This window comes from Anguilla anguilla, chromosome 6, assembly GCF_013347855.1.
Source record: "Anguilla anguilla isolate fAngAng1 chromosome 6, fAngAng1.pri, whole genome shotgun sequence".
NCBI lineage: Eukaryota > Metazoa > Chordata > Actinopteri > Anguilliformes > Anguillidae > Anguilla > Anguilla anguilla.
Genome location: NC_049206.1, coordinates 44,527,451 through 44,551,277, shown reverse-complemented (window position 1 = coordinate 44,551,277; position 23,827 = coordinate 44,527,451). Strand labels below are relative to the sequence as shown.

Below are 23,827 nucleotides of genomic sequence, written 5' to 3'. Positions count from 1 at the left end.
ACACTGTTTTGTTAATGTGTACCTGAGATAGTGACTGTTTGTTTGAAATGTGATGTTTGTTACCTGCCGGTAGTTGGCTGAATTGTTTATTGTAAAATAATTGACAGGTAGGCTATACATCAGAGAACTTTCAGCAATACAAAGACGGCGAAATGCAGCGAACCGCAAACTATGTTGCTTAAAAACAACCATTCAAAATGGATCTAGCCATAGCATTGCTGTTTTTCGTGGTAAAATAGCCTCTACATAGATAATGCAGCTAGCACATTTAGTCAGATGAAAAACACGTAGTCCCTGTGCAGAAGTGGTTAAACTGGTCAACTCAGTAATAGTGTTCGAGTCCAGAGTAAAATGTGGAAAACTGTATTTTGGGATGAGGGTTTATGGTATTAGCTAGGTTTGAGTGTTATTAAATAATCTGTAAAGGTAGCCTAATTGGGTTAATGTTTAGTTTTTGGATTTCGTGAACCATTCACTTGAATTAAAATGGCATAAAATGCTTTTTAGTGAAGTGATAAAATGCTATTTATTTATTTATTTGTTTATTTAAAAAAAATACATATTTATTTAAAATGCAACGCCACTAATGCATCATCTTTGAACATTGGACGAAGCACATTCTCCCACTCAGCTTTTCATTCTGTGAATAACAAAGCTTGCCACAAGTATTTAGACCGTTCGAAAATGTACGTTTCTTCTGAAGTTTTCTTCTTCTTCTTTTTTATTTTATTTTATTTTTTAGAAAATAACGTCTTAAATCATGGTTCATTTTGTTGCCCTTAGGATACTCCAAACTCATAGCAACAAGTGATCACGGTTAAATGAATTTTGTTGATTTTTAAATGCAATTGTTTTTTAGAGAACAGCTTTGGGAAAACATTCGATCTTTAGAACCGATAACATGAATGGTATTAGCTTTTTTTGTTTTGAAACCTAGCAAGCAAATACATATTTCCTGTACGCCCCACATATTTAATCTGTCTTTTGTGGAAGACTTGCAACTACTTTAACAGTGTAGTGTTGTGGAATTTCAAGGCAACGTTAAGGTATACACAGCATCTGGTGGCTGTTTATCTTAATAGTTAGGGAACCAGGTTTGCTGCTCCAAGATGGTAGGCTTAATTCCCAGGTGTGGTATTGCTGTTGTACCGTTGAACAAGGCACTTAGTCTGAATTGCTTCAGTAAAAATATCCAGCTGTATAATTTGGTTGTATATAAAGAATGTAAGCCCTGTCAATTGCTCTGGATTAGAGTCTGCTAAAAAAAAATAGCTACAAAATGAATGTAACTGACAATGTCCCATTTTTGGGTTGGTCAACCAGGCGCTCTTCACAGGTGTCAGGTGGTGAGCGAAGACACCGTGTGAGGAGCGGCAGGAGCTCCTGCTCTCTTTGGGTCGGTTACATCATGGCGCTGTGTGGTGCTGTGGCGTGTGGGCGGTGTGTTCACAGCGCGGTACAGGCAGCAGAGATGAGAGAGGAGGATGGTGCTTTTGTGAGAAGTTGCCCTTGTGGGTCAATGACTAAGAATCCATCTATCAGTCCAACAGAGGAGGGAGGGAGTGAGGGAGGGAGGGAGGCAGGAAAGTGTTCGGGCCCATAACTGCTTCCTCCCTCACCTTGATCTGCCATCAACATGTTAGCCACTGGGGGGGGGGGTGGCATTCAGAGCGGGGACCAGTGAACCGCCAATCATCGTGGTGGTCCCAGCCCACACAGCCCCAGCCCCTGGCCCTTAGTTGATAATTTGGCACTCATTCAGAGAGTTAATTACATTAATCAGGCTCATTGTAGCCAGCAGCCCCCGCCCAGGTAAGCCTGCAGAGCTGTAGGTGGTCTCCTCCTTGTTGGGTAGCCTCAGGTAGACCAATTCATCTGGGGGGGGGGGGGGGGAGGGTTATTTAATTTACACAACAAGGGAGGCACAGGAAGAAGCAGGATTGCCTATACAGACCCGCACTCTGCCATCATTACAGCCACTTTAGCTTGGTACCAACCGCTGCAGACCGAAGCCGAAATGGCTCCGGCGGCCATGTCTAATCGGGCACAATGGCCAGCGAGCGTCACGGCAAGCCACAGCCCGAGAACGGCGAGGACGCGGGGAACTGGCTTCGGCGAGCGTTTCCGAGCGCTCGGCGGCTCACGGTAGAGGCGGTGTGTGTAGGTGGCTGCGCGCACGTTGCGCAACACATGCGGGAAGGAAAAAAAATAAAGGGGGCTGGCGGGGGGTCGCGATTGGCGGCTGAAGGCTTAACAAGCACTTTTCATATGCAGAGTGGCAGCGAATTCTATAGGTGTTTCAAAATCAAGTGGATGCAGGGCGATGCCAGTCACATGCACCTCGACCAGCAATCATCCGGGCGTAGCGTGGATTTAGATGTTTTTTTTTCTGAGAACGATAATGTGCCATATGACTACAGTGGGCATTTTTGTGCCGCGCTATGTGGGAGACCAGGCGTAGGGTATGAAATAAGTTCTCGTTTAAGGGAGCAATGACTCGCTGACAAAGTGCTGCATATTTGTTCAGCGTTACGTAAAGGCCATTTATTAGATCTGTAAGTAGGACAGGGGGTATTTGGTAGCGCTTGGTCGATCACTGGCACCGGCCTGGCCTCCATCTCACCTGTAATGCAGTTTGCTGCGCGCCGGCTGTAGTGCTTTTCCTGCTGTAATATTCAGCCTCTCCGCTGGTAAAAGGCTTGTGATATACTGTTATTCTCATGAGAGGTTGTTACTCAAAGCCTTGGTTCACTCTCATGCGATAGGCATTGTGCCTGAATCAGAAAGCAGACCTGGTCTATACCCTCACAGGATAAACCAGGCTCAGTTTAAACTAAGCATAGCAGTCTTTATAGCAATATTCCTGTATAAACAATAAAACAGGCTGTCTGGGCTGTATTAAACTAAATGAGAAATTGGGCTACTAAGAAGAAATTTGATTGTTTTTTATTGTTTTGAGTTTATAATGTGGTGTTTATGATAATGTTCTTTTGCCTATGGCAGTCCTGATGCACCAATTCCCCCTCATTGGCTGATTTGCTGTAGTCTTAGTCCCATAATTCACCCCCAACTCAAGCCATGCAAGACAATCAAGTGAATCCATTAATGACAATAGACTCATTCTTCAGTTAATTTTTGTAAATTCTGCTGAAACAGTTTTCCTCCGGTCATAATCTTTTTTTCCATAACTTCCCCTAATTCCCCTAATTAGGGGTCCAAGCAGCGAAGCTGGTGGAACCCTATTGTATCTGTTAGGATTATTATTCTTATTTTTTTCCGCTAAAAGTGTCTGAGGCTCAGCAACCATAAGTCCTGGAGCAACCAAATTTGGCAGGTGGGTTCCTATGGCCCCCCACTACTCAGGCACTAAAAACCACGTACGTCGGCCAGATGGTGGCGCTATAACAAAGGGTTTTGCGTAAAAGGCCATAACTCCCACACCATAAGTCAGATCAACACAAAACTTCATCGACCTATGCATCTGAACGTGCTCTACAACTTTGCCATTGGCCCCACCTATGTCCGCCATATTGTTTGCCCGCCATTTAGACTTTTTAGTTGGGGCGTGGCAGTTTTCTCAGCTAAAATGTCTGAGGCTCAGCAGCCATAAGTTGTAGACCAACCAACTTTGGTAGGTGGGTTCCTATGGCCCCCCACTACTCAGGCACTAAAAATCACCTATGTCGGCCAGATGGTGGCGCTATGACAAAGGATCATAGTTTAAAAGGTCATAACTCCCACACCGTAAGTCAGATCAACACAAAACTTCATCGACTGATGCATCTGAATGTGCTCTACAACTTTCCTATTGGGAGCACCTATGTCCGCCATATGGTTTGCACACCATTTGGACTTTTTCAGTAGGTGGGGTGCGGAAAAGCTGGAGCTCCAAATCCAAACGATTACGACATCGAGTAAACTTCTTTACGGCAAGCGACAACCATGGCGACGCTAGTTTTTATCAGTGAAAGCACGGTCTGACACTGCCACCTAGCGTGCATGCTAGGATAGGCGACCAAAAGTTTTTCAGTAAAAGCTTTCTGAGAGGATGAATAATTACTTTTCTTTGGCATGGATCCATTTGAAGACAGTATCGGGTGAGTTCGTTTAGTCTTTGAATCTGTCATTATGCTGAGAAATAGTTAAACCATTTTATTGATAGGTTCTGAGTTTCTGTGCACACGCGCGAAAACACGCTGGTATAATAAAACAATGACGGTAATACATATATAGTCCGCTTCGTTCCGTTGCTACCATAACATAACAGACTATCTTATGTCTACAGCTGCAGTTCTCGCTGCAATTTCAAACATTGAATATTCACAAAAGACGCAATTTATGCTGTACTTTGCCAATGTCTAAATAAATAATACGCTACGGTAAAGCTTTGAGAGGATGAATCATTACTTTTCTTTGGCATGGATCCATTTGAAGACAATATCGGATGAGTTCGTTCAGTCTTTAAATCTGTCATTATGGTGAGAAATAGCTAAACCATTGTATTGATAGGTTCTGAGTTTCTGTGCACACGCGCGAAAACACGCTGGTATAATGAAACAATGACGGTAGCCTAATACATATATAGTCCGCTTCGTTCCGTTGCTACCATAACATAACGACCTACAGCTGCAGTTTCTCGCTGCAATTACTAATATTGAATATAAACAGAAGACGCAATTTATGCTGTAGTCTGCCAGTGTCTAAATAAATAATACGGTCCATTTGAAGACAATATCGGGTGAGTTCGTTTAGTCTTTAAATCCGTCATTGTGCTGAGAGAAATCGTATTGTCAATTTAATCTCTAAATTGACTGTAGGCTTAGGGTTGTAACTAGGTAGTTGTTCCGTAGGTGACTTAGTCTTAACTCGTCTTAACTATTGCTTGAATGTTTTCATAGACTGCGTTGTTGCTGTTCTTGTTTGTGTTAGCGTTAATCAGTTTAACCTACTGGGTCCAAGTTGAACTATGCGGTTGTTCCCTGCACTTGGAACGGTATTACTCTTTACGGTTTTCGGCACACTTATTCCTGGTTATGTTTATACACTTTGTTGTACGTCGCTCTGGATAAGAGCGTCTGCCAAATGCATGTAATGTAGGCTACTGTAATATTCCGTAGCAACAAGATAAACCCGGCGTTAGCCCTGAAATATGCCAATACATCAGTGAAAACGCTGCTCACTGAATAACGAAATAAACGAGACAAAGTTTTTTTTTTTATTATGCCATGTCATTCTACATTCAATATCTGGGACTAAACTTTGAATAATTATACAATCTTACCACTGGTTTCACGCGTAGAGATGTCCCTTTTGCGACTGAGTGGTCATATATTGTCTTGGACAATCCGTTTGTGATTCCTGTTGCTTACGGCCATGTCGCGGTTTTTAGTACAATTTGGCTTGAATGACAGTTCATTTATTCAGTAGGTGAGAGTATAAGCTTTCTAACGACGTATAACATGTCTGATTTTGCATTTGGAACGGCGTTTTATAGTTCAGCATAACAGAATGTTTTCTTATCGCATTCACTGTGGCGTAGCATTAAAGACGATGCACTTAACAAAACGCTGTCAACGATTTTCATAATTTCTTGGAGAGTACTATTATTATTGATGACTTCGGGGCATAGCTAAGCCATTTCTTTGCTGATAAACCTATCTGACATCGTTTTCTGACGCAAAACAGAAGCGGATAGGATAGGACAATATCTGGGACTAAACATTGAATAAATATACAATCTTACCATTGGTTTTACACGTAGAGATGTCCCTTTTGCGACTGAGTGGTCATATATTGTCTTGGACAATCCGTTTGTGATTCCTGTTGCTTCTCATCTGCTAATAAATAAATAAAACGGTCGGCTGCTCTGCGCATAGGTTGCGACTTGATAACTCGTTTTTTTGTTTCGTTTTTTCTCAATGTCGTATTTATTATTTGAAATGTGTATTTATGTGTTATCATTCTATCTGTCTCTGGGGCGCTCTGAAATGTGCATTCTCTGCTAAACTGAGCAATGGATTGGAATATGTGTCTGGCGTAGTGTTGCACGGTATAACAAAACTTCTGCACTTTCTCGGTACTTAAAATTTTTTTTAAAAAATTAAAAATAAACGGTTCGGTATTAGAATATTCCGACGTTCGGTAGTTTTGAGTTAAATGTAAAAGCCACGGAAAATTGTCTCCCGCATTACTGATTGAGAGGATGAAAAGTGTAATTTGTCAGAATCTTCGCTAGAAGGCAGTAGCAACTAAGGTTGCCAAGTGAGGTGACTTGTGCTTGTGCACTCAGCTCTTTGATTCAGCGCAAGCTTTGACTCAGTACACTTCAGTAGCAATAGGTGTTCCAATTTGGAAATATTTTATTATAGATAGATGCTGTATTGTTATTAAAATATGCTGTTTTTAAATCTATTTAAAGGTGAAAGACCTGTTTTAAAGATTATTTAGTTTACAACTGTTTAATTTTTGAAATATATTTAACATGTTTTTCTATTGTTCAGTGTTGTAACACTATAGACCTATGCATATTAATATGTTGAAGAGGCTTCAACTTAAAGGTTGTTAATAAACCATGAATTAGAAAATGAGGTCAACCCTTGTGGACATTACGTTTCTGATCTATTAAGGTAATTACAGTATCGTTAGGTACCGAGTATCGAATTAGCACCGTTTAAGTTTCAAGTATCATTTCAGTATTGAGTATCGTAATACTAAACCTGGTATCAGTATCAAAGTCAAAATTTCGGTATCGTGACAACACTAGTGTGACGCCTTTTTTAGTTGCGGCGCAGAAACACTGCAGCTGTGCATGCACACCGGACCATCTAAGTGTTATGACATGCCATCTAAGTGTTACGACATATTAAAGGCCTTGACGGGAAGCGGCCAGGACACATCCATGGCGACGTAACTAAGTCATCCGACAGCGTCTCTTAGCTCAAAATTGGCCATAACTCATCAATATATCATACGATCATCACGATATTCAGTAGATATGTTGGGTGAAGGCATATGATCATGAGGACAGAGTCTTTTTAAAATCGCTCCATAGGGCGCGCGATGCTGCCACTGCTTGGACCCCTTCCAACGCCGCTTGCGGCTTTAATTGTTTCTTTTTTTTGCTTTGTTGAAATTGCAGACACTCTTGGTAACCATGCTGTAATGTGTTACTGTAGAAAACCTCCAGCTGTTTGTGGAATTCAATTTAGCTTGATTTAGTAACAGATTGGTGGATTATAGCTCCAATGGTAGTTATTCAAGCCTAGTTTAAAATTTTTTTATAGAAAGCTATAATTTATGTGTAAAAACTATGACCGGAACTGACACTCGGTTTGCACAAAACAGACAAAAATATGGAGGTTACTGCTAACAAATGAAAAATTGCGCAATTAACAGATGAAAGACCTGAGATAATTGATACATTTGAACATCTTCCTGATTGACCGTACATGATAATCACTCTCTCAAATTGGATTGGTCCGTGGCGAATGCTGGTGGTGAATGCCGATGACTACCCCCGTTTGGAAGTGTTTAATCCCTCACTGGGAATTCTGGGAGGTGTGGCAATTCAGATTTGCTGAGGTCTCATTCCTGACTGCTCTCTCCATAGGGGAATGAAGCTCAGTGCATGAAATGGCTGGTGTTCTAAAATGTTAACAGTGCTGAATTGAGTGGCTTGAATATTTGGGTGTAAAATGCTCTCAGTATGGCAGAGAGTGATTGTCTTCAGAGTACGGAGCCAATTAAAATGTATCCTAAACAGTTGGTGAACTCACTTCTCATTAATAAAGTATAAGCTGTGCACTGAGTTGTGGTGTACTATGAAGCATGGTGTACAATGTCTTGTGTTACTGCAATATATATATATATACCAGAGCAACTGTCATCACACATTGCAAAGCACTGAAGTCTTATGAAGGATCTTTTGACCCACAACTTATATAACAACTACACTTCTGTTAGCTGCAGCCAAGTTGAGGTGAACAACACTAAAGGTCACTAAGATGCCAATAAAAATAAACACAATGGTTTTTGGGAAAAGAATTGCAGAAGTTAACGAATGTAGTCTGTGTCATTACAGAGTGCTGGAGATGTGCTTCAGCCTTCCTCACCTGCTGCAGGTAGCAAGGCAGGTAGCTGGGCCAGATAATGCTTTTCGCTTCATTGCTCATGAGAGGTTCCCCTGGGGGGACAAGAAAATGGGCACACATTAGGGGGCATAAACGGGCCATTTGTGGCTTGGAAACAAATGGAAATGAGGGAGGACCCTGTCAGATTGTAGTGGGAGGCTTCTTCTCAGTGTGTTATCTGTGCCACTCGACCTCCCACACAGTCAAAGACGGGTCCAGATTAGCAGGGGTGATACGTCAAAGTGCAAATGCGACTCGTGCAAATCACTCAGTGTGGACTCCATTTCATGTGTTAAGTTGGACGTTGCTCTGCAGAAATTGGGCTAGGTATTGAGACCGGTCCTAATCCGTTGAATGCAGCGAGCTCCAGGGTTTGCGTCCACTCAGTTGCTTCAGTTCTTGAATTGCCCACGACGTTTGTCAAGAATATTTTAATTAAAGAATTGAATTTCAATCCATTTCTTAAACTGAGTGAGCTGAAACAGAATTGACCCCAACATTTCTGGGGGTCATCTCCTAATGGAACCCTGCGGAAGTCAGGTGGAATAGTTCAACTTCAAACCGCTTTTATCTCTCCTCCTTATCTCAATACCTTTGGGTACTATGCAGATTAGTAGCTGAACATATAAGTAGAGTACAGCACGTATATTGATTTTGTCTTCCATTTTTCTAAGAGGCTGCCATATTGTTTAAAGAGATGTCATTTGATCTTAAATGCATTGCATTGGAAGGACGTTGCTGGTGGAGGGCTTTTTTTGAGCAGTTTCGGGAACAAAGTCTCAAAGCTCTGCCAGATCCACTTAATGCTCAATGTCTCTTGGCTTCCAGCTGCTCTGCTCTGCTCTGCTGGCCAAAGGACAGAATTTCTGTCCCCCCTTTTATCTTCCTGAAAAGATGACAAGCACAGGAATTTCTCGTCGGAAACACTTAACGTTGCCACAGCAATACGACTACCTTTTAATCCGGTTGCATTGCACCGGCTTGTTGTACAGAAGAAAACCCGTGAATAAGATATGCCGTGCTAATTTTGTGGACCTTATTCCACCATAGCCGTGCTGGAAGGGGAGACGGTTTTTGAGCTAACGACATGAATTAGCGGTTCTCGCTGTAGTCGGTGATGTCGCGGCTTCCTCCCGACCCGGTAATTACAGGCCTGCCTCTCCTGTTCCATTCCGGGCGAAATCTTTGAACGATCCGTGGCCGCAAATTTATGCAAGCGCTAGGCTAGAAAATCACTTATCCGAGACATTTCTTCGGCGCGAGCCCGCCTCTTACGAAATGCTAACAGCCTCAGTCAAGGATCAAGGGTTTCCAAATGATCGTGCACATTGTAATTCTGTTCTGTTCTTTTCCAATTTTAGCCCTGCCTCTGATTTTGCTGCATTCGAAGGCGATGCAAGCACGGATATAGACCGGTCAGATTTTCTTACATTTGAAAAGCCCCATTCGGGTTATTCTAAAGGTCATTATATTTGTGGCCAGGGTGGTTTGGTTTTGAGTCTTTGTAAAGCTTTGGACCTCTGTTCTGCGACACAGTGTGATCCAGTCAATTCACACTCAGGTTACCATGGTACTCGGTGGGTGCACAAAGGTAGGCGACCTGTTGGGTAAAGGAACAGAACTGCAGTTACAATGTGCAATACTTCTTCTGAAATTGCCTGTTCATGACTAATAATTACATAAAATCTTTGAAAATGCGTTCTGAGTATGTAGGAATTCTAAAGGATTTGCAAGAGTGAAATGGGACACTATATGATTTTAATTGTGCTCACAGTTCAAATCACTCTACATAGTCACTCTCTCCGAGCTCCCGCTATGTCAACCAGCCCCATTGAATTCTTTCTCCCATTCAAAGTCAAATACCTGCGTCTGCTGCACATCCAAAAAGAACTGTGTTCTGGAAGTTTAAGCACAATTTTCTGATTTGGATTTTTGTCTGTGACCTTCGGAGCAGCTAATCATTGGCATTACAACCGTTGCATTATGGCCATCGCGGAGTTGTTTAATTAACATGTTGAGTCACTCATTTGAATGATGTCGCCTTCCCCGATTCAGTAAGTTGTCTGGCTGCTCGTTGTACAGTTGAGAAATAGACACAAAGACATCTATTTCGGAGCCCATTTTTCCTCTTGAATAGCTGTTCAGCGAAACGCAGATGAGCCGTGGGCTAACTTGACTGAGGGGGCTGAAGTGTCTGGGAATGAGAACGTTGTGAGCTCCTTTCAGCGCCAGGAGGCTGTAGGTCTAAGGCATGACCAAAAGTAGCCGTTTTAGCATCCCTGCCCCACACTGTAATTAGGGCGAAGGGCGGTGGACACCTGCTGTCAAATGCGTTTTTTCTTTTTCTTTTTTTTTTTCTTTTTTTTTTTTGTTGGTCTGGCAACTGCTGTGATCTGCTAAAATGTTCTAACAGACTGCCTGTGGCAGTGGCCTTGCAGAGTTGCGTTTAAGCCAGGTTTTTTTGTGCATGGCGTTTGCTGATTGGCTGCCAAAAGCGGTATCATAGAATTTTGAAAATGTAATGCTGCTTCATGCATTGGGCTGAGGTGGTGGTGGTGGTGGGTTTGGGGAGGGTGTCTCTTTTCCTTGTGCTGTATTGCTGCGTATTCGGCTTTGAAGCTGACAACATTAAATCTTAATTTTATATGTCAGAACTGAAAATGGCGGTTTATTATCGCTGCTTATTATCACAAATAATTTAATGGCCGATGTCAAGTAGGGAAAATACTCAAACCTGTTCAGTTTGAATGTTGATGAACTGCAGTGGCATTAATGGAAACGACAGGACCAGTGTTTGTGTTATTATGTCAGGTTGGAGCACCTGTGTGATGAATCACAACAAAAAAAAAAAAAAAAACTGAACTTGTTCAGGCTTGAGTCTTAGGCTGGAGAATCTGCATCTTGGATAAAATAAATGCTCAACCTACTGGATACTTCAGACAGCCATGCACCTGTTTTAAAAAGGCAGTTTTTAAATTTAAGTATAGCTTGTGGGTATCTTGGTGGGGGCCAAACTTTGGGATCACATAGATGGTTTTCGTCTCACGAAAAGCAGCCGTCTCATATTGTAGCCGCACCGTCAAAGCCCTCTCGTGCAGCTTTTCAGCTGCGGCTCCGCTGGAATAATTTTAGCACAGTTATCCCTCTCCCTATGTGGCACGGCAGTCATAAAGCACAGTATGGGCTTAGATATTTCATAACACAGTCAGCCGTGCCGCCATAGCATGCCTGGTTTAATAGGTTATTCATAGATAAAGCCTTACACACTTCATTTAGGGAATTCTTTTCGGGGGGAAAATGACGAGACAGCACGAACGGTTAGTTTAACTTTTCCGCGCTTGCGATCCGGAACCAGCGCTGCTTGATTAGTTCAGGTTCTGCTTGGTTTCCATAGCCCTTTTTTGTCACGCTGACCTACCAGGGCTGCACGTGGGCACGGAGGATAAGTAATTATGTCACATTGCTTCCACGGGTGTCGTATCTGAGGAGGCTAACGCTAGAGAAAGCAGCGCCCTGGCGTTGCGGATTTGAGCCGGCAATGAGGCGGACGGCTGTAACATGGATTCGTTTTTTGAGGAAATGCCCAGGTAGACGTTTCAGTCGGAGAAGATGTCAGCGTAACATGTCGAATGAGGGGCTGCAGTTCTGCGTGCGGGCGACACAGTGGCTAAGCAATAGCACTGTGTTGTCATGCTCTTTTTCTGGTCTCAGAAAAAAAAATTTTTTTTTAATGATCAGCTGCAAATTATTCAAAACAGCTTTAACCAAAGCCAGCGCACATTCCCTACTCAAGTAATTTCATTGGTTGCATGCTCATTTCAGATAAAAAAAAATCTTTTGTTTTCCAAGCAAGTAATTGCTCAGTGCTAAACTATACAGTATAACTGACACTTGAGTCTAGTTGCTGGTTTTTGATGTTCATACATTAGGGGAGACGTGGGGAGGCTTCATTTTGTTTTTATGGCCCTAAACTGTGGACTGCCTTTCCCCAGACAGGCATCCTCTAATGAAAGTTTTAGAAAGCGACTTAAAACACACATTTTCATGATTACTTGGCATTCATTTCGAGTCTCACGTTTTATCTACACTTCTATTGTGCATCGTTCCTGTATCATTTGTTAATTTGTTATTATTAGTTTACTACTTTTTATTGGATTTTATTTTTACTTTTCATTGTGATTTGTTATTTATTTCATTTTATTTAATCTTGTTAGGAGTTTATACTGCACAGCTCTGGGGTAGTTATTGTAGAATTGCACGTGTGAATGATTTGACATTCTTTTTTCCTCTTCTCATTTATCAGTAGCTTCAAGGTATTTAAACCTCATTAAAACGTGTTCTTATGTCACCCATGTGGAGGTGCCTGCTTTGAGTTTTTCGCCAACTGTAAACGCGTTGAGCAATCTCAATCTTACTCCACCAGCTGTAATTTTTTTGATGCATGCTGAGCTTTATGCGTTTCTGAAGCAGAAAGTACATTTTTTCCCACAGGGAATCATATTGGGTGGCTAAATTTAGTAGCATAACTAACATACTGGAGTTATTTTCTCACCTGAGCACTTCAGGGTGGTGACATGGTCCTGAGGCAGGTCCTGGAGTGCAGAGGTTAATTACAGTCATAACCTGGCCTCCATCTGGAGAAGGCCGTGCCTGCATATAAACATCCATCTAGAACGTTCTTTGATTGAAATCATTTCAGCTGGAATGACGCTTTGAAAGGAAACCGCCGCCGTTCGCCAGGGTTCCTAATATATCATCTTATATTTATGGGTTGCTGATCCCAGCAATTACTTTTGGCTGACCCCGAGCCTCCTGCCTGCTCGGAGAGAACACGTCGACAGGATTTGCACGAAGCGCGTCCCTGAGAAACGTCTTGGGTCTGACTCCAAAAAGGCGGTTTTCATCGGCCGCTTCGGATCTGCGTGCGGGGGCCCGGACCGGCCCGAGGGCCGCCGCGCCGGCGGTTTACGTCCAGCTGGCAGCGCGAGCGGACCCCGCGAGCGGACCCCGCGCGCTCGCGCGCGCTCTGTTCTGCCCACATCACAGGCGACACGTCGCTTGTGTGGTTTAAAGCTCCCATGTTGCCCCTGTGGTTCCAGGGCACAGCTCTTTTCGAAAGTCTTAGGAGCAAAATAAACGGCCTTGAAAGGTAAGCAAAGAGTTTTTTTGTCTTCAAAGTTTGGAACTTTTTGAATCATAGCGCTGAAACCTTACTTGCCATATGAGAGGTTTGGTGCGCCTGCCAAGTTTTTTAGTATTTGAAGTTCTTGTCCTCCCTTACTATCCAGATATTGCCAGGAACTTGGAGTCATATAAATATTATATCGCAAATTTATAGTTAATTAAACCATACTTGGGGAAAAGCAGCCTATGACAAACACACATCTGTTTGACGTTTGTCATATGTACATACAGCACGACGTAATTTGATCATTTTATCAAATTTTAATGTCAGGGTTGGTGACTCATGAAAAGTACATGGGAATTGAGCTGGTTTCCATGGTTGCATTACCATTCCAGGGACAGTGTTCCCTCTTCTGCCATTGGAACACGCTCGCTGTGGGCGGGGCTGGCTGGAGAGTCCCTGCTAATGGAATGAGGGAGAAAATGCCTACAGTAGTGACAAGGTCATCTCTTTCAACTGGGTGACAGACAGCAAAGTCAGCATCCGAGAGGAATGATTGTCTATGAGAGCCGAAGCACACACACACACTTACAGTCACACACTCTCTCTCTCTCACACACACACACGCACACACACGCACACAAACTTGCACACCTGTGTCTAACCCCTCAATTTACAAAGCCACTAAATAAACATTTACTGGAAGGGTTTGGGTGTGGTTAATGAGTATTTCAACAGACCAGACAAAACGTGTGTAATTGTTTGGGTTTTTAGTTCCCACACATTCAGCATCCTGTGTAGACGCATCCTCTAGGGCAAATTATAACGTTCCTTATGGCAATCGTTCATTATGATGTAAGCCTGAATTGCACCTGAAGTGTGGTGTTTATCATGTGGTGTGTTGGTTATCATGAAGAAAAGTTATCAACTTCCTTAGAGCTTGGAGGATGCATCCTTGAGTCTCTGGGAGATTCCAATGCGTAGCGACGCCTGATTAATATTTTTGCTCCACTTAAGGAACTTAATGATCGTTTCACTTGACTGTGTATTTGATAGATGTAAACAGATCTGATCTCTGGCGGGGTTTTATATCCACTGCGCATAGCTGTGGAATTGAGTGTGGGCATTGGTGGTTCTCACGAGGATGAACAGGGAACAGTGAACGTCGTCACCATGGTGTGTAGTCGTGAGTCGGAGCTGCCCTCCGTTTCACCACAGTGGCAACTATACTGTTTGGTCACATCTTGCTAATTTGGCTCACCCTAATTCTGAAAGACAAGAACAAGTGATTTTATACCCACAGCTTAAAAATAAGTGGCAGCTTCCAGAAGGCTCATATTTTCATTTCAATTGTGGATTATTTCTTGTGACTGTAATAAGTAGAAAAGCCTGTTTACCAGATGAGCACCAAAATAACATTGTTGTATCATTGTATTTTTGATGCTGGAATATTTATAGGTTCTAATTCTTGTTTTTTAAAGGTGTCATCTTGGCCTAACGAGGCACAAACATTGCTCTTTGTGATTTCTGATGCTTGGAAATTAAACAACTTTTCACCTTGACTGTCGAAAGCATTTGACTGTTGTTTTTCTTTTTTAAATTTCCCTCAAGAGCAGATCAGTATTTCTGCATTTTGAAACAAAAGCTTTGCTGAAAGCAGTTCTTTTTAAGTTTTAGTCTCTCCTGACTGTACCAAGATGGAGGAATCCCATTTTATTACTTTGGATGCAAGGGCATTTGGAAAACATTATAAACCTAATTTGCTATTTGCATTGCTGATTGCACTTAGTGATTACGGAAGAAATGGAATAGATAATGTAAATAGTAAAAGTAATGCTCACCCTAGAACACATTTATTTGTATTTATATTTAATTATTTAACAGATGCTCTCTCCCATACTCTCAAACCGTAGTGCATGCGATAAGGTTAGAATAGCAGCAGCATAGATGCACAAATTGACTGTGACACCGCGGAAACAAATGCAATTGTGGAAATCACTAGTGGGTGATACTGAAAGGGAACTACGAATGCCAGGCTGCAGTAAAAGTGATATAACCGTAATGACTAAGAGCAGCGGCATTAAGAGGTAGCAGAAGATCGGGGGATATTTTCACTGAGCTGGCCTGCACAGCAGGAAGGCCCTGTGCGGTCCAATTACTACCGCAAGCCAAGCGCACATCTGGTTGGCCGCGAGTGCTCGCGGCTCGTAACCACGGACACGAACGTTGCCGTGGTTCCAGCTCCCCACGCGGTCGTTGCCGTCGGTCGGTCGCCAGGACGGAACGACGGCCTGTCCGTCTCGAACCGACCGCCGCGACCCTGCCGTGACCCCAGTCCGCTATCGCATCTGAACGATTTGGCTCGGGGGGCGGCGCGAGTCTGGTGTTTTTCGCGAGGAGCGCGTGGCGACAGAGCGGCCCGTGTTCGTGAACGCCCCGCTCTGTCGTACCCTGAATCGTGCCCGTGGCGCGATGGCCAGTCGCAGCTCAGAGTCTGCGCCGCCTTGCCCCGCCCCACCTCGCCTTGCCCCCTCAGGGGGCCAGCCGCCTGCCTGTCCCCTCTTCCGCATGCGTGGCGCGTGCCCGTTCGGCCAGCCCCCTGTCATTTTTTTTTTTTTCCCTCGCTTGCGTTTATTTTTCTGATCTTGGGAGGGATGTTTGCACACCTGTCTTTAATGGAAGCCGTATTTGAATGAAATGTCTGTGTGGAACGTTCCCCTGGCCGAGCTGCGCTGTTCCCACTGGGGCGGGAGCAGCTGCCTGGTCCTCTAACCGGGAACCGTGTATTCTCTCAAGGCCAATTGTCTTCGCGCAGGAGTCGTTAAAACGCTGCCGAAACGAACGTGGTCCCGTCCTGACCTGCGATTGACTTCCTCTGATTTGTTTACAGCTCTTGGGATTTGAATGTAAAAATCTGTGGCTTATGCGCTGGAAGTGCAGCATAATCAGTGTGTTTTGTTATTGTCAAAAGGGCTGCAAGCCATTAACAGATGTGTGTGTGCGTGCATCTGTCTGTCTCTCTGTCTGTTTGTTTCTGTGACTGTGCTATTGTCTGTATGTGTGCGTATGTGCTTGGCTGGATATATGCATGACAGAGAGAGAGAGAAGGCGAGAGTGTGTGTGCGTGTGTGTGTGCGTGTATGAGAGAGAGGGAGAGAAAGAGAGAGAGTCAGAGAGAGAGTGATAAAAAGACTGTCTGTGTGTGGGCGTCTATGTGTGTGACCGCTGTGGTCCTAGCCATTAGAGAAATGCTCTACTTATCTGCAGAGGAAGAGGGGGACAGTGTCGGGCACTTCATTGGAGTAAATGACATGCCTAGATGGGCAGAATGGCCCGTTGCTGTCATTATGTATTCTTATGTTCTTGCAGAGCAGAGAGGACGGGCTCTAACAGTCTGCCCCTGGAGACCCAGAGATGGAGGGGGAGAGGGGTTAAGTGGCCGCGGGGGTGTAGAGGGGTTGCATAAATGCTGGTGCGCTGGCTTCGTTACCCCGCAACACGTTCATTTTCCCTGGCTCTTGTGCTCAGGTTTGTAGTAGGAGATCTTTCTGTCAGGTAAATTCTATAATGGAGTGTGGTGATTTGCTAGCTGGGATTTGTAGTTTCTTTCCTTCGCAGGCAGTGCGGGGAATATTTATGTAATCGTGTGAAACGCTGCTCTTTCCTCCTGCTAATATTATACTGTTTAAAATCCAATCGTACAGATGCACACAAAGAGAACACCAAGGGGGCTGAGGGGTTATATGGACACACACACACGCATGCAAGTACTTGTGCCTGGTAACATGAAATATGCATTTCAGATATCAACTCAGCATTTATTTGCACTATTTTAAACCTGCTCATAATTAAATTGCTCATCTAATCGGAGATTGCAGCTTTAATTCTGGAGCTGCTCCTATTAGTCTGCAGGACTTTAATGGAGGAGGCTGCTTTGAGGCTATGCCCCTAGTGACTGCACGTTGTAAGATCTCTTTTACAGAGCATTAAAGCTTAACTGCACGGCTGTTCTCTGCAAGGTTAGTGCATTTGTGTTAATTCGGCAGCACTAATGTCACTGGGCTGGTGCATGGAATCTCTTGCTGGTTCCGTTCGGTCGTAAATTGTGACTATGCTACCAACAAGTCATTCCCCTTTTGTTCTCTCTAGTACAGTGGTAACTAACCCTGTTCCTGGAGATCTACCATCCTGTTTGTTTTCACTCTAACCTTAGCAAAGCTCACCTCATTCAACAGATACAGATCTTGTTGAGCTGCTAATTAATAGGATCAGGTGTGCCATGTTAGGGTTGAAATGAAAACCTACAGGATGGTAGATCTCCAGGAACAGCGTTGGTTACCACTGTTATAGTATCTTCTCTGATTGTGGTCTTGGCTTCCTGTGGAAGGATACCGGTAGGGAAATGATGTACGAGAGCCAGAAAGAGGGGAATTGAGAGGTGAATGTTCTCTGCTGATGCAGCTCATATCTAATTACCCCAATTTAGGGGAAAACGTGAACATCTGCGCTCGTCAGATTTTGCTATGAGAGAGCTTCCTTCACAATGGGTTGATTAGCAGAGGTGTCTCAGTGTTTTGGATTCTTCCTCCACTGTTGTGCAATCATGCTGTTATCTCACATTCACACCGCATCTGCGAAAACAATGCAACTTCCATAAAAATGGAAGTTAAATATTGCTATTCTCGCCCGTAGACACCGGGGAGGGATTACTGTTGTTATTGTTACCCTCAGGCGGATCTCTCAAATTACCTTCTAATGAATGCCGGTGTCGTTGCCATGAAAGGTGAGAGAGGTTTGAAATCTTCTGTTGTTAAAGATGCTTTCTGTTGGTCTAGAGTGCAGGTGCGTGTACGCGTCAACAGTGATGGAAATGGGCGTGGTTCATTTTGCAGTGCAAAAGAATGGCTGGTTTTTTCGTTCGGTTCAACCAGTCATCGGGGTGTGCTGCAGAGTGTGCGGGGAGGCACTGGAAGAAACACGGTAAGGAGTGGCAAGAGGGTGGGGGTAGGGGGTGGGGTCGCACAGGTTGTCGTTTCTGTCCTTCTCCCCAGCTTAGCGAGGGACGAAGGGGGGGAGGGGTACCCCCGGATAAATGTGACGGAGAGCCGCGGTAGCTCTCTAGAGGATGAGGTGCTGCTGCAGATGTCTCGCCCCGGTCCTGTTTGGGCACGCTCAGCGGCGGGACAAAGCCGGGTCGCGGTCACGCCCACCCCACCGGGCGTTCAGGTTCTTCTGCTTGTGCTGTGCACAGGAAGGGAACTCCTATACCTGTACGCCCCTCCCAAACCTCGTTCTCCAACCCTGTGCTCTCATAATCTACCACCCACCTCTCACATGCACACAAGGTGTTTGTATCAATTTCTGCAGGCAACTGCTTGGTTCATACATCCCATTATGTTGCATTACATTACATTAAACTCCAGAACAACTTACACAACTTTTTAACATAGAATTTACATTGTGTCCATTTATACTGCTGGATGTATACTGAAGGGAAGTACCTTGCTCAAGGGTACAACGGTAAAAGGCCTGCTTGGGTTGAGGATCTTATTATCGGTGTGTGGCAAGGCTAGTGCCAGACTCGAGGAGGTGAGTGGCTGTTAATTGGCTGGTTTGCTCCACTGTTTCGATGGGTGGCTGTAGGCTCTAACGATCCTGTGCTAAGGCCCTATGAGGAAAAAGTGTGTGTCACTACCCTGGGAGAAACATAACCATGTCCACTCGTCCTAGCCACTCAGACAAACTGGCCTCTCAATCAAGAGTCCGTCCAGGCCTGCCATCAAGGGCCATCGGCCATGTCGGATACATCCAAGAGGCATCATCTTGCCCTTCCGTTATTCCTTTTGTGTGTCACTTTAATGGTTGTGATTGACAGTCATTCCATTCATGCTTTCCGACATTCAGCAGATTTGTATACCGTAGAACACGTGGGGGGCAGAGTTCGCAACGTCTTCCCGACATCAACCCGAAGCAAATTGATTATTGGTTTGAAAATTGCAGCGCAAAACGGTACGGAAGCATTTTCCCTCCATTAATGACGAACAGGTGAGGCACGGATATAGCCGGCGTCCGCGATGATTGCGGCGTTGACCCTCCAGCCAGCGGTTTGCGCCCCGATCGCGGCTCCCACCAGAACCGAACGGTGGGCAGAAAAACACTGTTTTATTTTTGAAAGGGAGAGAGGCAGAGGCAGAGCGGTTCCGGCCAATGACTGTGGGCGGTATTGTGCTGCACGGAAAACAATGGAGGTGTGTTTTAGACAGCTCGGTTTTGACGCCGCGCCTGTTATATAATGCAATTTTCCGCTCCTCGTGGGGGGAAGGAGGCGAGGAGGAGCGTTCAGCGAGAACAAGCGTGTGCTCCAGGTGACCAGACTTTCACTCTAGAGTGCAGATGGGTTGAGGAACCCTGCGTCATACCTTTTGGCTCCGCGGCATTGTGCAAAGGAAGAGACCGCGTGAATGGTTGCCGTGCAACCAGACTGTTGCCCCGGCTCTGAGGTAATTGGACGGATCAGTGGGCCTGGTCCTATGTCGGCAATAGACCATGTGAAGGTCAGCTCAGAAGATCAGCCAGGTGTTCATAGATGTCATAGCCATTATAACTATGATGATAACCACTGATCCAATCAGACCTGGAAGGTATAACTTACGCTTGAAATGAACACAGGGAATGAAAAGGCACAGGTAGCATTTTCACCGTTCACTAGGCAAAAATTAACAAAGCAAACAGTAACTACCCGTGAAATCTGTCATTTTACATCTGCAGGGCTTATACAGACACACAGGCAGAAACTGAAGCAGATGGCTAGTTTCACATTGTAAATAATAGTTACATTTTAACTTTTATTAATGACTCGTGTATTAATTATACTAAATGCTACCAGCAAAAAGCATGAACCCCGCTTCACTACTTCCCTTCCCTACTGTAGCTTTTAAATTTGTACTTTAGAGTGACCTAATTTAATTTTTTTTTCTTGTTTATCCTATATTTTGAAGAGTTTTGTCTGCCAAATACGACCAAATCTTCGTTGTTCTTTTACCTATTTTATCCTTACTTCAAACCTGAAATTTACTGCACATTTTGTGTAAGGGATCTGTATATATTTTAAGATCAATGCACAAAAAAAATCAAGTATATGTGCCTTGCCATTTGTTTAAATCTTTAATTTATTTGGAGCACAGTTCTGTTCATTGCAATGCCATATAGCTCATTTGAATTGAACTGAATTTATTAAGGGTTTTATGGGAAGCTCCACTTTGGGGGCGGAGTCTTGCAGCTGTCAAAGTGTTAAATGGCTCGTTGCCGCGACGCCCACTCGCCTCAGCGGGAGGAATAAGCAGGAGTCTCAGTCCTACTTCTCTCCCAGGGACTTCTTAAATCTGCACAGTGTCAAGTCAGCGCTGGGTCGATATGTTGAGCTTCACGCCTGTGCTTGTTGCGTAATATCTTTGAATAAAGCTGTTCATTTCATCCTTGTATGCCTGTCCGTGATGACATACATTACAAGAATTCACCGTTGATTAATCTTCACCAGAATCACTGTCATGGATGCCAAAGCACCATGGAAAAAACCAAAACATTGGAAAGAACAGTAATTAAGATTTTGGTTGGAATTTATATGAATATGGACTAAACAGGTTGAGTGGAACATGGTATGAGGAAAACTGGGCCGATACCATACATACATTCATCATGAAAACAATTTGAAATGATCAAGTCTGTTCCATTCTCTGTAGTGGCCATGAGTCCTGAGCTAAAGTACCCCCAGTAACACATTTGGATAATAGTAGCATAAACTTACTCGGAAATTGTGAGAATGCTCTCAGAAAAATGTGGACACATTATATTGTTCCTGCATGAACATAAAATCAATTTACGAGACTATTTATTGCATTTTCAAAATGAACCTCCCGAGAAATTCCAGCTGAGTCCACCTGGGATTCTGAGATGATTTAAACTGTATTTCCAACACTTCTAGTTGGTCGTTGCTGGTCTGTGGCTGGTCAAAGCTGGTCTCTAGCTAGACACAGCCGGTCAAAGCTGGTTAAGCTGGTAGAGTAAGCTAGTGGTCAACTAGTGGACTAGCTGACTATATAGGCTCATCAGCTGGTGAACAGCTAGTTTCTGCAAAAAGTGTCAATAACACCGCGTAAACCAGCTTGACCAGCTTAGGCTGGTTTAAGATGGAATTTTCAGTTGGAAATACATTGCATGAATAAAATTGCATCGTGTTATATTTTATTTTTGCTGTACACAATGCACACAGACGTCTCTGCACAGAAGTCTTTCAACAGCACTATTGTTAAAAATGCCAGCATCAATGGCTGGGCTGATAAATTGCTGACAAATAAAGGGATCCTGTGGTGTTTTATAATGTCGTGCTGAGTTGCCCCAAGAATGCACCATGAAGGAGACTTGGGGATCTTGGGTACTTCATATTGGGTTGTATAATATAACCTTATGACGTACTGTATGAAAAGGTCTGTGCTGAATTTATAACAATGAGCTTACTCTATTTCCCTCTTCTTACTGCCAAAAAAGCATACTTTTTCCCCCTCTATCATACAGACAACAAAATGGCTCTAGTTTGCATGCTGTGTGCTGGATTTCTTGACTTAATGTGCAATAAATCTCCAGGATTTGGATATGATTTTTTTTTTTCTATTTTTGAAAAATGAGTTTGCTTGGCTTTGAGTTTAATATAGACCTGTGTAGAGAGGGACCTTTAGCATGTGGAAATGGCTGGGGTCTGGATGTTCAGCGGTTGGAGATGGTCAGGGTCTGGATGTTCAGTGGTTGGAGATGGTCAGGGTCTGGATGTTCAGCGGTTGGAGATGGTCAGGGTCTGGATGTTCAGCGGTTGGAGATGGTCAGGGTCTGGATGTTCAGTGGTTGGAGATGGTCAGGGTCTGGATGTTCAGCGGTTGGAGATGGTCAGGGTCTGGATGTTCAGTGGTTGGAGATGGTCAGGGTCTGGATGTTCAGTGGTTATTGCCTTGGCAGAGTGGACAGTCCTGTTGCTGTACGGTAGCGGGAGAGAGCACTGAGAGATCTCCCTCCACAGCCCAGGGCTAAATCTTGTTCCTGGCCACGCAAGCCCGGCGGCGGTCGAATTCTGGATTTGGAGGAAGCCCCCCTGTGGGCTGGGCCGCAGTGTCGGTTAAAGGTTGTTTGTGCCATGCTGGTATGGTGTACGGCTTTGTTGTTCCCCACTGAGGCAGAAGTGAAGCAGGGAGGACCGTGTAGTTTTGGGAATGGGGGAAGTGGACAGTGGGAGGGTCTGACATGCTCACACTCACCAGGGGGGCGGGCGGAGGGGCAAGCGGCAACCCGACAGCCACACAGCTGAACTTCCACAATCACCTCATTGAATATTCTATCCAGTCAATGCGCTTACGGGCACTGATGCAGAAGCGGGGTGCAATTCTGAAACTCCAACCCCCCTCCCCCTCACACAAACACCCATTTGGCATTGGCACAGTTTGGACAGTGCAAGCCAGCACCGTCTGTGGACATGTTCTTCTGAGCCCATCTGACATTTGCTGATTCTGGTAGCTATGTGTATAAAAGGGGACTAACTCCAATAACCTCCTCTCCGCTCCCCCCAAAAAAAGTTATGGCAAGCGTCGCTGTGACTCGTGAAATAAATCACGATGTCTTTCCGTTGCCTTGATGTGGTGGGCCCCAGACTGCACTGATCAACTACGCTAACAAAACAAACAGAAAGGCAGAGAAGTTGATCCTGAGCTCTTATATTTATGCGACCCCTCCGTCTCCTGTAGGTCTAGTTTGGCCTGTTATGTGCGTCTGTCTGTCTGTCAGATGTTGGGGGTGAATAGTGCTAAAGGCGCGTTTTCTGCGTTGAGGGTGATTCGTTCCTCTCCTCCTCGGGCTCCGGCTCGTCTGCGCGTGTCGCGCGCAGCCGTTCCCGGGCACGCGATGCGCAGTCGAGCGCCCTCTCGTTTCCTTGGCAACGGCAGCAGAATAATGATACACCGCACCGGCGATGAATTCCCGGTGGTTCCAGATTTTTTGGCTCTTCAAAACGGCGATCGGTAGCAACGCAGTGTGTGGGTTTCAAGCTGGTTGTTACAGATAGGAATGAGCGGTGGTGGTGGGTAGGGAGGGGGGGGTGGGGCGGTTGGTGACTGCACTGCGAAAATAACGCGGTGGAGCAGTCATGCTAATGATGAAACCAGCTCCGAGAATGCGCCATGTTTTCGGCGCGACGTGTTGTGCGGTCTGTTAGGCGGCAACTTGTGAGTCCTCATGGGCAGCTTGTGGTTCCGCGATCCGCCATGACGCCCTCTGACCTGCGATCCCTTCTCTCTCTGCTTTCTGCCTGTACGAATTAAGGAAAACATATTAAAGAAAGGTAGACCATCCAAGAATACACAATGGGTAAACTAATCCATGTAAGGAACACACACACACACATACAGGTGCTTGTGGTTACAAGCTGAGCCGATCATGTTCTTCCTGTCAAAGTGTGGAGAGAATAAAGCTTTATTGAACCGAGAATGAGCAGGGTCATTGCATATTATCGGTGGCTCGCTAATTTTAACCAATA

General features: G+C 44.5%; 1 protein-coding gene across 1 annotated transcript in view; it reads left to right on the top strand.

The window, feature by feature from the left end:
• sipa1l1 (signal-induced proliferation-associated 1 like 1) overlaps positions 1 to 23,827 on the top strand; it is an 81,655-nt gene that overhangs the window by 333 nt on the left and 57,495 nt on the right. The gene's annotated exons all lie outside the window — the stretch shown is intronic.